This window comes from Cyprinodon tularosa, unplaced genomic scaffold, assembly GCF_016077235.1.
Source record: "Cyprinodon tularosa strain WSP-4 unplaced genomic scaffold, ASM1607723v1 ctg474, whole genome shotgun sequence".
NCBI classification, from domain to species: Eukaryota; Metazoa; Chordata; class Actinopteri; order Cyprinodontiformes; family Cyprinodontidae; genus Cyprinodon; species Cyprinodon tularosa.
In genome coordinates, this window is record NW_024039201.1 from 80,278 (window position 1) to 93,977 (window position 13,700).

The window sequence follows — 13,700 nt, forward strand, 5'->3', positions numbered from 1 at the left end:
TACAGCCATCTGGTGTATTAGTGAACAAATAATTTTATTCTTTCTTAAACTCAATCAGGTGGGTTGTGCTTATATGTTCTGTCACGTAATGGGTTGTAGGAACATAGCAGAGTTCCTATGCTAAAGGAACTATGGTAGGAAGCATACAAGCTCCTTTTTCTGCCTCCTTCTTTACTTCCAGCACTATTCAGACTCCACCTATCAAAGCAAATTCTGACACATATCTGCTTTGGCTAAAGGCTTATTAGAAATTAGAACATGTTGGACACAGCCAAAGACTATACAGTATATAAACAAACCATGCAGGAAATACACAAAGGCCCAATCCCAAACCACTATGCACTACCCCTTAACTATGTAATGTCACACCCAATGAAGTCATACTCGCATGGTGCTTTTATTGAATGTGTTGGCGTTTGAACATCCTCCACGGGCGAAGGAGAGTAATCGTTGCTATGGTAACATAGTAAAGCCCTATGTGCATGGCCGTAGCTTTATGGCACAGCCTAACATGAAATTAAATATTTGCTACTTACTTAAAAAAAATAATAAAATGTCCCCAGAAAAGTTAAATAAAACTACTCCAAAGAGGACCTTCCTTTTTGGAATCAATTACGTCCTTTTTTTTTTTTCCCCCCTCACTTGTGATTTTCTGACAATGTGACGAAGATGAGCTAAATCAGTGGAACTTAAATTTAAATGCAGGTGTTTCCTCTGCCATCAGACCAGCATTACACCCGCTGCTACATTCCAGCTAGTCTGCACTAATGCAGACTCTCTGTTCAAAGGCTGAACGTCACTCCCCCTACCCTCTATATAGTTTGGGACGGCCCTTAATACGGAGAGTCTCCACAGGAATGTTCAACCAGAGGGTTAGTGATTATGAGCAGTGTTTAGGAGCTGGTTTGTGACTGAGCCAAAGACTGTCTATGATGTAGACAGAACCTAAAAGAAACAGAAACAGATTTCTTAAGACTATTGCGATTCTTTACTATCAGGAAGTTGACAAAATAGTTGAAAGTCAAGAAGTAGGGAAAAGGAGACTGACACAAGAGGGCAAACATGAAATATCTAAGAACTGAAATATAATCAAAAATAACTAGAACACAAAAATCTAAATAAGACCATTGGAAACTCAAAGATAAAACTTTAAAAGAACTAAAACACTGACACTATGAAGCTAGTTTACCATTACCTTCTCTAACAAAGGGACTATTTATGGATTAGTGCCTCTATGTCCTTTTTATATGTCTTAAATCTTAAACTGGGTCTGCAGAAGGGATTTTTTCCTTTCCACTGTTAATGCATGCAAGCTCAGTGAGAGGATTGGCTGCAAATTGAGTGACACAATACAAGCAAATGTTTACCATTGCTACATGTTCCTCCATGAGAAGCTTTTACCCTGTTATTTTAGACAGAGATTCATTTGAAGATCTGAGAAGTTCGCAACGTAGAAGCAATTTTTAGTGAGCTGAAATGCTGGAACAAGCCATGCTTAAGAGAAAGAGGATATGTGTTTACCTTCATCCTGCCCAACAGGAACTGAATGGTGCTGTTCAGGCAAATAAGAGAAACTTCTACTTGCAATAACCTGGAAGAACTGGTTTTTGTTCCACTGCAGGTTCAGACACAAACCTGAAGAACTAGTTATCTCAACCTATAAACATTAATACAAATAAAAGTAATTTATGTGTGTCTTTCTAACGAGGAGAAAAAACGGGTCAGGGAACAGATACCATAAACTAGATGTTTAGTCCAGACCGTGTGACCACAACCCTCATGGAGAACTGCTGCAGCAAATGAAACCGTTTCTGCATTTTTCTTGATTACAAAACATTTTTCCCTTACGGTTTTGATCCCAAACTCTAGCATGGTCTCAGAACCTGGCCTGTCCAGTTCTGATTCACTTTACAGGATCAGAACTTTAAGGAGGGATGCACCCCTTGGCACAGCTTTCTGCAGTGGCTACATATAACCACAGGTGTCGCTGTTTCGTTCTTTTTTTCTTAACAAACCGAATTTATCACATCAGAAAAACCTAGAGGCGACATTAAAAGCTTTTATTTTGACACAGTGGGGGCATTCAGGTGTAACATGGTTAAAAGGCCATTGGAAGAAAACAGGTTCACACATAAATTTAAAAAACTACAAAAAAAAAAAAAAGAAAAATACCTGTCTAAAAACCTATACAAATCTGAATTAGTGTCCAGCAGTGGGTGGAAGACATTGAAGATCGCTGTTCTGAGACCAGTGGACAAACAGAGCAGGTCCTTCTGATGAGCTTCTTTTGCTTATATATGTATTAAGATAGTTGTTCTTTGATTTTAAAATTATCAATAAACATTGAAAGAAACATTTTTTCAGATTGCATATACTGTCATCCGTATCAGTATAACCCATATATACACATGCAATGACATATTTATATATACACAAGCATACATCCATACCTTCCATATAACTATAAAAAGTATATTCATATTACTTTGTAAACAAATAAATCAATGTCTGGCGTGTACTTTGTGTCTTTATTCAATCTACTCCACAAAGTCACTACACAGCTTGATACAGACACACATTTTCTTGCTCATTTTTAAATCCATATCTTTCCTTAGACTTGATCCATTATTTCATTTTGTGAATATTTCTTTAATTTTTTGTGAACGTCACTTTTGACTTGCTTTATTAATCTTTTTCCATAAATAAGATATGCACGGTAAAAACACAGATGAGTGAGGACTGTATGGTGGATTACAATCCAGGAATTTATTTATTCTTGCAGAGATTGCTGTGCATTTGGACAGTTTTGCTTTTACTTATCCTACAAGAGGTCTCTAGGTGATTTTTTTTCCCATGTATTCTTTAAATTTGTGGGTTTTTTTTACTTAGAAGCGTGTCCCAGAACAAAAATATTTATGCAATTAACAAACAAGACAAATTTGTAGTAATTTAGATACTTTAGAAATGTCACTGATATACACCATAAATAACTCTGTGACCCGTTTTCGACATGAAATTTCTCTGTATGAGACAAACTGTTTTCTTTTTATTAAGTATCAACCAGGCTAAACCTAAACTCCAATATCATTTTTATAGGCCTACTTGGCTACTATTATTTATGTTCTATTTCTAAGAAAATTCCAGCTAATCTTTTGTTATTCATGTAATCGTCACGTTTTACTAATTCCATTTGAGTCCAAGATGTTGCTCTGTTGGATCTAATCCATACTCAATGTGAGTTAATTGGATTTAAATCAATTAGTCTAACCTGTCTGGAAATGGATATAAATAGTAATATCAGATAATTGCAAGGGAGCTCCCTTAAGCCGTTTGCATTCTAGGTTGTGTTACCCCAACCCAGAGGGAACAATCCACCTTTCTACATCTGAGAACCCTGGTCCTGGAGTTATAAGAGTCGACTCTGGTCCCTCCTGCTTCAGTCTCAGCAGCTGATGACCTGAAGAACCTATTAGAACAACATCATCTGCAAGTTGCAGAGATGATACCCTTAAGTTCCCAAACCAGACACCCCATTTTCCCTCAAATTATGAGCAGGCAGTAATGGCTTTATTGCTTCAAACAGTAAAAACTGTGAATATGATACAAACAAAAATAAAGGCAAAAATCACAGAAAACATGCAAAGAATGTATATGTAGTTAAGAGACGTAAAAGGTTGCCTAATTCCATTATTTTCCACCAATGTGTCACTGGTCTTCTCAAACAACTCACATAATTGTCAGTGAAGCTGAGTGCTACCACATCTATTCCTTTATGGTTCCCATCTACATTAAGATCCAAAATTCTGAGATTAAATTCAGAATTCTGAGGGAAAAAAAGTAAGAATTCTGAGATAAAAGTCAGAATTTTCAGATTTAAGTCAGAATTCGGAGGGAAAAAAATCAGAATTCCGACAAAAAAAGCCAGAGTTCTGAGATTAAGGTCAGAATTTTGAGATTTAAGTCAGAATTCTGACTTTTTTCCCATATTAAACTGAAATAATATTTAAAAATCAGCAAAACTTTTTTTTTTTTTCCAGGGGCCCTTTGGCCATAGCCTCTCGTGGGTATTGCAATTCCCCCGTATACAGCTTATCTGTTTTATTCTGAAAGGTAAACCGGAAGTGGTGTGGATGTTTTGATGAGCCTGAACAAACAGCTCCGCAGCTGTCCAGCAGCCGTCGCCCCGTGGAGCTCATCTCTTTCTCCGTTTATCAGAACCCGACAGATCCCCCCTCAGTGAGCCTTTGGGGTTACCCAGAACAGGAGCTGAACCCAGCAGAGCTGGAGCTCCGTTCCCCGGTCTGGAGGAGAACAGAAGCGGCTGCACATGCGACTCCAGAACGGCTTTCTGCCTGGATTCTGCGCCTGGATCGATGTGATTCCCGGAGGAAAGTAAAGATGGCAGCCGCTAGCCCCTCCCGGACCCCGTAGTTTGAGGGACAGGTAAGACCGTACACCTGTCGGTTAGTCTTTCGGATCCTGCGATCAAAACGCTCCAGTGTGATGTATCCATCAGCGGTCTGACCTATCGGACCGGTCCGTTATATGTCAGAGATTTGAACCAAACTTACTTTACCGATTTTACATTTTAAAAACATCCCAGCCTCGCTGAGCTCAGTCTGCGGTTCCCACAAAAGTGAGTTTTAGATTATAGTCGCAGGGGTCCAGTTATAAGTTCGGCTTATAAATTATTAGCATCCAGACCCGGTTCGTGGTAAGGGGGGTCTTTTCTTTCTATTGGGGTTCTTTACCGTGCAGCTCTCCAGCCGGGGGGAAATATGGAGAAAAAAAACAACAACAAAAACAGCAAAATATAGAATTTGTTTAGTCCATACTTTGACTGTAAACCCGAGTCATGCAGAGCAATCAGCGTGTTTTAAAAAATGCTAAAAAAGTTGGAAATTAATTTAACGCTTTAGGTTTTCTGCTGTTAAATGTAGCCCAGATAAAGTGTGTGATTCTTGAATGGAGTCTGGTTGAAAGGTGTCTGACAGGCAGATGATGTGTTTTATCTCACTTTGCGGACCTGTTTGTATCTGAGTCTGCGCAGATCAGCTGTTTACCTTCAGCCACCATCACCAAGTTCAACTTTAACCAGGTAAACAAAGAGCAGCTGGTCACAGATCAGAGCCTTGCATGAGGGGAAGGACATATTAGACACAGAGACACAGTGAAACATTCAATAATTAATCCATCCATCCATCCATCCATCCATCCATCCATCCATCCATCCATCCATCCATCCATCCATCCATCCATCCATCCATCCATCCATCCATCAATCAATCAAAACACCCACCCACCCACCTACTTGAATTTGGTCTGGATGCTCTGTTCTGCAGAACTGGGTTCTGCTTTCCATCTGACTGAAACTACTTTCAGGAACCTCTGGCTGCAGTGGCTCTTTTTCAGACAGCCTGTCAATCAAAGTGCTGATTTCAGCAACTGTAGTTTTCCAAACTGCCCTGTGGGTTCAACATGGCTGATTCTGGCCCATTTCTACCTTAAAGGAACCATTCATGTTCTGTGTACTTCCTATGTTCATTTACAGTGGTTCCTCATCTCTTTAAATCTGTTACTGGTCCTGATTAGTTCTCAGGAACATTTTCCCAGGTGCCATGGAGCCAAAACTCTGATTCGAAGCTCTAGGCTAAATTAAGATAACATGTTTATAGCATTTCTCCAAATTAACTCTTTTTTTCTTATTTCAAAAATTGCTTTTAATTTAGTTCCAAAATCCACAAGCTCCAGTTTCTACCATAAAGGTTATTGTGTTCTTCAGCTTTGGAGCATTTTGCAGCTGCTGTTCCTTTTTTTTCTGGAGGTTTTTATGGCACTAGCGGCTTGTTATTGCAAAGTAGGCAGACAGGAAATGTGGTACAAGAAAGGGAGAGACATGAGACAAAGGATCACAGGCTGGATTTGAACCCGGCTCGGTCACATCGAGGACTAGAGACTAAGGCCTGTTGCAGCCCTGCAGCTACTGCTCCTGCTCCTCAGCCAGGACTCTGCATGATGTCATCACAGCTGCCTTAGCTTCCTCTTCCTTCTTCCTTCCTTTCTGTTGAAGGGCAGCAATTCTTGTCCTCATAACTCAGCTGATGCATTGATCTCTTTCCTTTAGAACCTTTCCTGCAAAAACTGTAACAGAACATCCTCTGAGTCTGTCTGCAGAGTGAGAGCAGAATGTTCACACTGACTCCTAACACAAGAGATCATCATCCAGTATCAGCAAAGTCCTCATGGAGTCGCCTTTGCTTCTGCTTCTCCATAGAGGAACCCATCATGAGCGCGATGTTTACTTGTGGCTTCAGGTCTTGGAGAACAGGATTGTTTTGCTGTGAGAACATAATGGATATGAAACAAGCAGGCGCATTCAGGATGTTGGTTCTCAACCACTGACTGGAGGATGTTTCCATGAAGCTTTGGAGGATATTCATTCCTGAAACTGGTTTGTCCTTTAAATTGGTTAATCCAGGATTACACAAAGTTGGTCCTTGAGGGTCGCGGTTCTGCAGGTTTTCGAGGTTTGCCTGCTTCAGCACAGCTGATTCCATTGACAGCTGATTAACATGCTTTTATTGAACTACAGTGATCAGAATCAGCTGGGCTGAAGCAGGATTGATTGGGTCAAATATAGATTATGGGTGTTTGAAGTAGGGCTGCAACTAACGAGTATTTAGCTAATTGATTATTCTGTCGATTATTTTTTAGATGAATCGATTAATAATCAGATAGCAAAAGGTTCCTTAAAGAAGATGTTTTATTAAATTAAACCAGGTGAAACTAAAATTTTTCCACTTGAGGATTTCTGGATGGAGAAGATTGACTGACAAAAACATTTATTTTAATCTCTAACGCAAAATCTTAATGTATTTTTTTATATTTTGATATAATAACTGTGCTAAATATGATGCTCTGTCAGCTAAAGGCATGTTTTAGAGTCTCTGCACACCAGTTAATTATTAAGCGGCAAAAACCCATCTGGAAAAAATTAATACTGTTCAACATCAAGCATTATAACTTTGCAAAGGGGCCTTCAGGAAAACCCCTGGAAGTAGAAATTGGAGTAATGCATTTAGATTTAAGAACAACACAATTAACAGTACATTTTTGGTTAAATCAATAGAGCTATAACCTTGATCATCCAACATGAGAACTTTTAGAACCATGCTTGGAAAAAGGAAAACAAGATATGAAATATTTTAGATGGAAGGAAGTCAGAGGAATTTCATAAAAAAATAAGTCCATTAATACTTCTAGCTGTTATACCACAATGGATTTTATCAGAAGCAATAGATGCATGGATTTATTGGAAAAGAAAAAGAAAAGAAAATTGTCTTTAGAGACAAGATTAGTACAAGATTGTACTAATCTTGTAGATTGTAGATTAGTACAAGATTATATGAACAGTTGTTAATTCAGATCTATTCTGATGCAACAAAAACAAATAAAAAAGTAGGAGTGACAGTGATAGTCCCAGAATTTAACGTTAAGATCAGAAAATGAATCCCTGATGGTTTGTCTGTTAACGCAGGAGAATTTTTGGTAGTTTATTTGGCAGTTCAGTGGGTGGAGAACAATAAACCTTCCAAAACAATAATTTGCTCAGATTCAAGCTCCGTATTGATGTTTAAAACACGATCACTCAGACAAAAGACCAGATATGGTTCAGATTACAACAGATGGGTTAAACAGGGGTATTTCTATGGACACCATGCCTTATTGCATTGAAAGGAAACCATAATGGAGATAGGATGGCTGAGATGGCTCAAAACCATATAGATTTTATAAACTGTGTGTTTACAACTCAAACTTTTCTCTTCTCAATTCTTTCCTGAAACGAGATACTAGGGACAAACTCTTTAAAGCAGAGGTCTTCAACAGGGGTCCGTGACCCCTAGGGGTTCCATGGAGGTACTACATGGGGGTCGCAAAGGTTTTGGTTGATTACTTTTTTTATTTTTTTATTTTTTTATATTCCCCCCTGCAATTTTTACCTCTAATTGAAATGTCTTTAAATCCACATTAACATGAATTCAACGCACTGTAGTATACAGCGGGACACAGGAGCTCTTTCAAGCTGGGCACCGTTTCATTCACAACACCTGTCCCATCAACGAGAAATACTTTAATAATCCCAGGGTGAAATTACTTTCAATACATGACTTCATTTCTAATAGAGTGACTATAGGACCAGTTTGATATAACACAATTTCAAAGACCCCTGCTTTAAATAACACATAATATATGTATTAAATAACCATGACCTGGCAAGACTCATGTATGGAGGCCTTAGTCCTCGACGCAGCCGACCCGGGTTCGAATCTGACCTGTGGTCCTTTGCCGCATGTCTCTCCCCCTCTCTCATACCACCTTTCCTGTCAGCCTAGTGTTGAGAAAATAAACCACTAGTGCTGCAAAAACTCAAAAAATTTAATAAAACAAATAAATAACCATGAGACATGAGAAAAGTCGGACCCGAATCACAGTTTAGAAGCATTTTATACAACTCCAGTCTGCCACATCATCACATCGTTACATCATAAATGTTTGTAACTGAGCAGACATCCATGGCTCCAGCCTTATCAAAATATTACACTATGTTCTCAGATCAAGGGCAGCGCTCTCATTTCCATTCACAAATATTTGCCACATAAATAATGAAGATTAATTTTCATCCTGACAGAGGAACTGTCCTAATTAGACAAACTGCTTGGGAAAACATTAGTTATGGAACACAACAGACAAGTATTATTAGGCAGACTCACACATCATCCATTAAAATAATCCTAACCGTCAGAAGCAAAGAGTATTGTCAAACAAGAATTGAACAACAAATGGCAAAAATGATGGGATAGAGACACTAAAGGGAGACGGTTTTATAGTATCCAACAGTCAGCTGGGGAAATAAAAAATGGAAGAAGGAACAGCAAGAAGGAAATGATGAACACATGGTTAAGATTTGGACATACAGGACTAAATAGTTAAATTTTTAGGATGCAAAAACATAATACAGGAAAATGTGATCATTGTGAGAGAAAAAAGAAACAATAAAACCTGTTTTATTAGATTGCCAAAGTATCAAATGGAAAGAAATTACATGAGAAATGAAGTTGAGAAAACTAAGGATGTTATATCATAGATATATTGCAAAGACATTTCAGAAGCAGGCAGATACTAATAATTCTAAGATTTAAAAAAGGACCAAATTGTTTAATAGAATTTGATCATATATTAGGTGATTTACAGGTTAAGACGTCAACGCCACATGCGTTGACAGTAATGTAAAACTAATGTTTTTTTGCTGATCACTAGAGGTGTAAATAATCATTTTGTATCGATGCATCGATCCAACAGCCGACGATCCGATGCATCGATACGCTTGCAAAAGTATCAATTCATGTTTTTTTTTCCTCCGGTCTATTTTTATCCATTTGCTCCTGGGCGTTATTCTCCCTCCCGTGCTGCGGTGGCGCTAAACCTATTTTGCCCTCCTACCGCGCTTCCTGGTTATACTCTTACAGCAGTGTGTTGCAGTGAGCTTGATGCAGACATTTTTGATTTATGCTCGATATTAAAGCGTGGTCTGTGCTACACGCTGTGGGTCTAGATACGGCCGAGGCGGCGAGGAAGTGGGGGCAAGTTTAGTCCGACGACGGAGGGACATGAGGGCCAAAAAGAGCGGAGATCCAGGTGGAAAAAGGGTCCCAGCGTTCTCGCGCACCTCACTCTTCTAGCTGGTCAAACTTCACGAGTTGTTTTCCGCAATTTCGGTCATAAAAACAAAACAAGCCGGCCTCCTGTCTGCGGCACTGTTTGCGGTCAGCTACAATTTGGGAGAGGAGCAGCGGAGCGTCTGTGGAGGGGGCGGGGACGTCTGGAGCCGAGGTATTGCATTGCATTAATTGCACTGATTTTGTGCATTATTTTTTTAAGTAAGGCCTTTCAGAATCTGTAGCACAGGGGTATTATTATTTTTCAGTGAATGAGGTTTTAATAGGAATAGGTGGAATGCAACTTTTCTACTTCTGTTATTTGCTGTTGTTTCTAAAAAAACAATGCATGACGATATTACAGCTTTCATTGATTTATTTCAAATTGGAAACATTGTCTAGCCTGTAAGGTGTAAAAAAAAAAAAAAAAACAATTAATTGAATCGTATCGTGGTGTATTGAAGTATTGAAAATAATCGAATCGTTGGGTCAGGAAATCGATACTGAATCGAATCGCCATGATGGGTGCGATTTACATCCCTACCGATCACCAAAGAAACACAAGAAGAAGAAGAAGCTGTGATGAAGCAGATAAACCTCTAAAACCCGCAGGACATCGGCCTGCAAGGGTCGACTTTAGGCAGCCCTGGGTTAAGTGTGGGAACTGGTTAATTCCAGGAACTGGTTTATCCTTTAACTAGTTTATCATTTAAATTGATTCATCCCTGGAATTACTGCATTGCTAAAGCTGATTTCTTTCTAGAAGCTGTTCATTCCTAGAAACTGGTTCATTCCCAGAACAGTTTTAGTCTAAAACTGGTTTATCCTTTAAATTTGAATCAAACCTGAAACCTGTCCATCCATACGGGTGAGTATTGGCATGGGTGTGGCGATACGATGCATGTCACGATACTTGAATCATGATACGATATTACCACTATATTGCAATATCACCATATATTACGATATTTTCGTGCTATCAAAATGAAGTGTATATATAAAAAGCAACATCTGTATATGTTCATCAGATGATACTGATCTTTTCGTTATTTTGGTATCCATGTTGTTTGGGTTTGAGTTAGTCCACATCTTCCATTCTGACTGCCTCAACCACAGATATAGCACCGCACGGCTAAAGGGCTCCACAGCGCCATCTACCGCACTGGTGGTGCAGAGGAAGCCCATTTTCCCTCAGTTTTAGGTAAAAATGTTTGCTTAAAAAAAATCGATACTGGGAACTAAAAGATCGATATGAAATCAGGCAGCCAAAAATCACGATATATTGCCAAAACAATTATTTTTCCACACCCTTATTTATCCCTTGAACTTTTTCCTTCCTGGAACCTCTTTATTATTTCGATTGATTCCATCTTGGAATTGATTCATCCCTGGAACTTTTTCCTTCCTGTAATATCTTTATTATTTCAATTGATTCATCCCTGGAACTGGTTTATTCCTGGAAATGATTTATTAAACAAAGAAATGACTGATCTCTATCTACTGGGTGCAGCACTGCTGCTTGAGGGTTTGATGCTGTAATCTTCATTAATATGATCCAGAACAGAAGAGTTATTTACTAGGACTCCAGCCCTGTTTCCTCCAGTGAAGTTTAGGTGGAAGATGTTCCTCTGAAGGTCTCTCTGATGTAGATGGATGTTGAGGTTTAGTTCTCAGGTTCCCGCAGCAGTGACCAAAGCTGCAAGCAGCCAGTTTGCTGCGGTCCAGATGGTTTGGATCAGCAGCTGAGTCCTATCATCACTGAACAGCTGTTGTGTGAAAAAGGTGTTCAGCTATACAGTCCAGTTAAGTTAATGGAGATAAATGGATTTCACTCAGTTGGCATTCTTTATTTTACTTTGCAAAGTAAAAAGAGAAGAAGACAATCATAACAGCTCTTACAGTATGGGGTTCTGCCCTGTTCTGATGTAGACAGAGTTTGTCTCACTTACTTACAATAGAAGAAAAGCTGTCAAACTTGTCAGAGTAGAAACAAATTATAGACACTTTGGTTAAACAGTAACACGTTATAAATAAACCTTGGGAAAGAACCTGGCTGGTTATGGTGTGAGGGATTGCCTTCAAGTCAATGAGTCAATGCAATCAGCTGGGAATTCCTTAGACAGAAAGATTTTAACCGATCTGACTGAATGATCTCTGTAAAGTGCCTTGAGATCACGTGTTGTGAATTGGCACTATATTATTGATTATTATAAACTGATTGAAATGAAATGAAAACTGAATTGAATTATGGGAATAGTATTTCTTGTCCCGAACAACTCCTCTTACTCAGACACTTTGTGGCCTTGCAGGTAAAACACACTGAGTAAAAGCCTTTTCAAGTAAGTAAGTAGAAAATCATTATTCATAAATCAATATATAAATGGGCATGAAAAGGAATCTAAATTATCGGACCGGCTCTTAAAGCTCTACTTGGCTTTGATCGGTTTATCCATATTTGTTCTGTTCCCCCAGATCTCTATCGGTTTGATTGAACCTTTTCAGGTTTGAATCAGTCGGCCTTCGGTGAGCCTTCCATTTAGGTTTAGGTCAGGACTTTGACTAGACCATCCCAGCAGTATGATTCAGTGGTAGATCTGCTACTGTGTTCATGGTCATTGTGTCAGGAAACGCGGACAGATGGACCCAGTATTCAAGGAGAGACAGTCAGTAGGAAAGTTCAGAAAGGTTTATTAAATTAACAAAAACTAAAGTGGAGCTGTGGCTCACGGACACTGCAGGATGGGGAGCGGGGCACCGCCCAATCACAGACACTCTGGTTTAACAGTCCAGTCCAAGAATGTCCCCAAGTGCTGCAGTCCCAGAGGACATGCTGGAAGCCGATCCTGGTCAGGGATCCAGAATAGACAGGAACAGGATCCAGATCAGGCAGGAACAGAAACAGGTGGCAGGATCCAGACTTTCAGGCATCCACATGCTCCCAGGAGGGTTCAGAGTCTGACTGGGACCAGAAGCATGACCAGGTGGTCACGCACAGGAGCAGACAGGATCAGGTGCAGATGAGCAGGCTCAGTGGAAGAGGGTAGCCGAGACAGGACGTGGAACCAGAACTTGATGCAGGACTTTAAACTGGTCTCCTCCCAGGAGCCAGGCTTACTGAGATAAAAGCTGAACCTCCCCACATATAGAGCCAAAAACCCAGAGGACTCCGTGGGGGAGGAACAGTGGACGATCAGGAGATGAGACAAACACAAAAACCCTCTTTCCACTGGCTGCCAGGATCCAGGACACGAACCAAGGAATAAAACTAACAGACAGACAGATTATAATTGAGGCAGGGAGGGAAAACGACAGGTGAAAAGAATGACTAATTAAGGGAGAGCAAACAGGCCAGATCATGACACATTGTTCTTTAGATGACATCTGAGTCTAAAATACATCTCAGACAGCTGCCAGCTGTCTGAGATGTATTCCTCCAGGGAATAATCTTTCTCTTTGCACAGTGTTGTGCTTCAGATGGTTTGGAGATTATCTTATGACTCTCCCCAGGTTGATGGGCACTGGCAGCTGCTGCTGTCTTTCACACACCTGTATGCAGCAAACTGGTCAAACTGCTGCTTTCATAGAGCTGCTTTATCTGATAAACTGCGAAAGTATTTTCTCTAAACACAACGTAGCAGTGAATTGGAAACCCAACAACACTCTGAGATAAAAACAAGTTCGCCCTATAGGCAGAATGCCCAAACCAAAGCTGAAGGGTTATTTATGTGGTCTATCCTATACTGGAAAAAACACAAGTAAACCAGCAGCTACGGCTATGCTGTACCCTTCAACCTCAAGAAAAAAGGACAACTCTGAGGACCAAAAGGTTCAGATGTTTGACAGAGAGGACAACATGTTAACAAGAGGGGTAAAGGAAGCCATCTTTGTTAACCCCTTGAACCCTACGGACCCACCGGTGGGTCCAGCTGCTACATGACCTCGTAATTTTACCAAACCCCCAGTATTGATGTAAAAAACACATTT

The 13,700-nt window shown here is 39.8% G+C and overlaps 1 protein-coding gene across 1 annotated transcript in view; it reads left to right on the plus strand.

Annotated features, from left to right (window-relative positions):
* Positions 1–4,136: 4,136 nt before the first annotated feature.
* The window catches only part of pik3c2b (phosphatidylinositol-4-phosphate 3-kinase, catalytic subunit type 2 beta), a 43,705-nt gene continuing 34,141 nt past the window's right edge, over positions 4,137–13,700 (plus strand). Inside the window, exon 1 of the mRNA XM_038301775.1 lies at positions 4,137–4,443. The gene's annotated coding sequence lies outside the window, so the exon portion shown is untranslated. The remainder of the gene's footprint in view (positions 4,444–13,700) is intronic.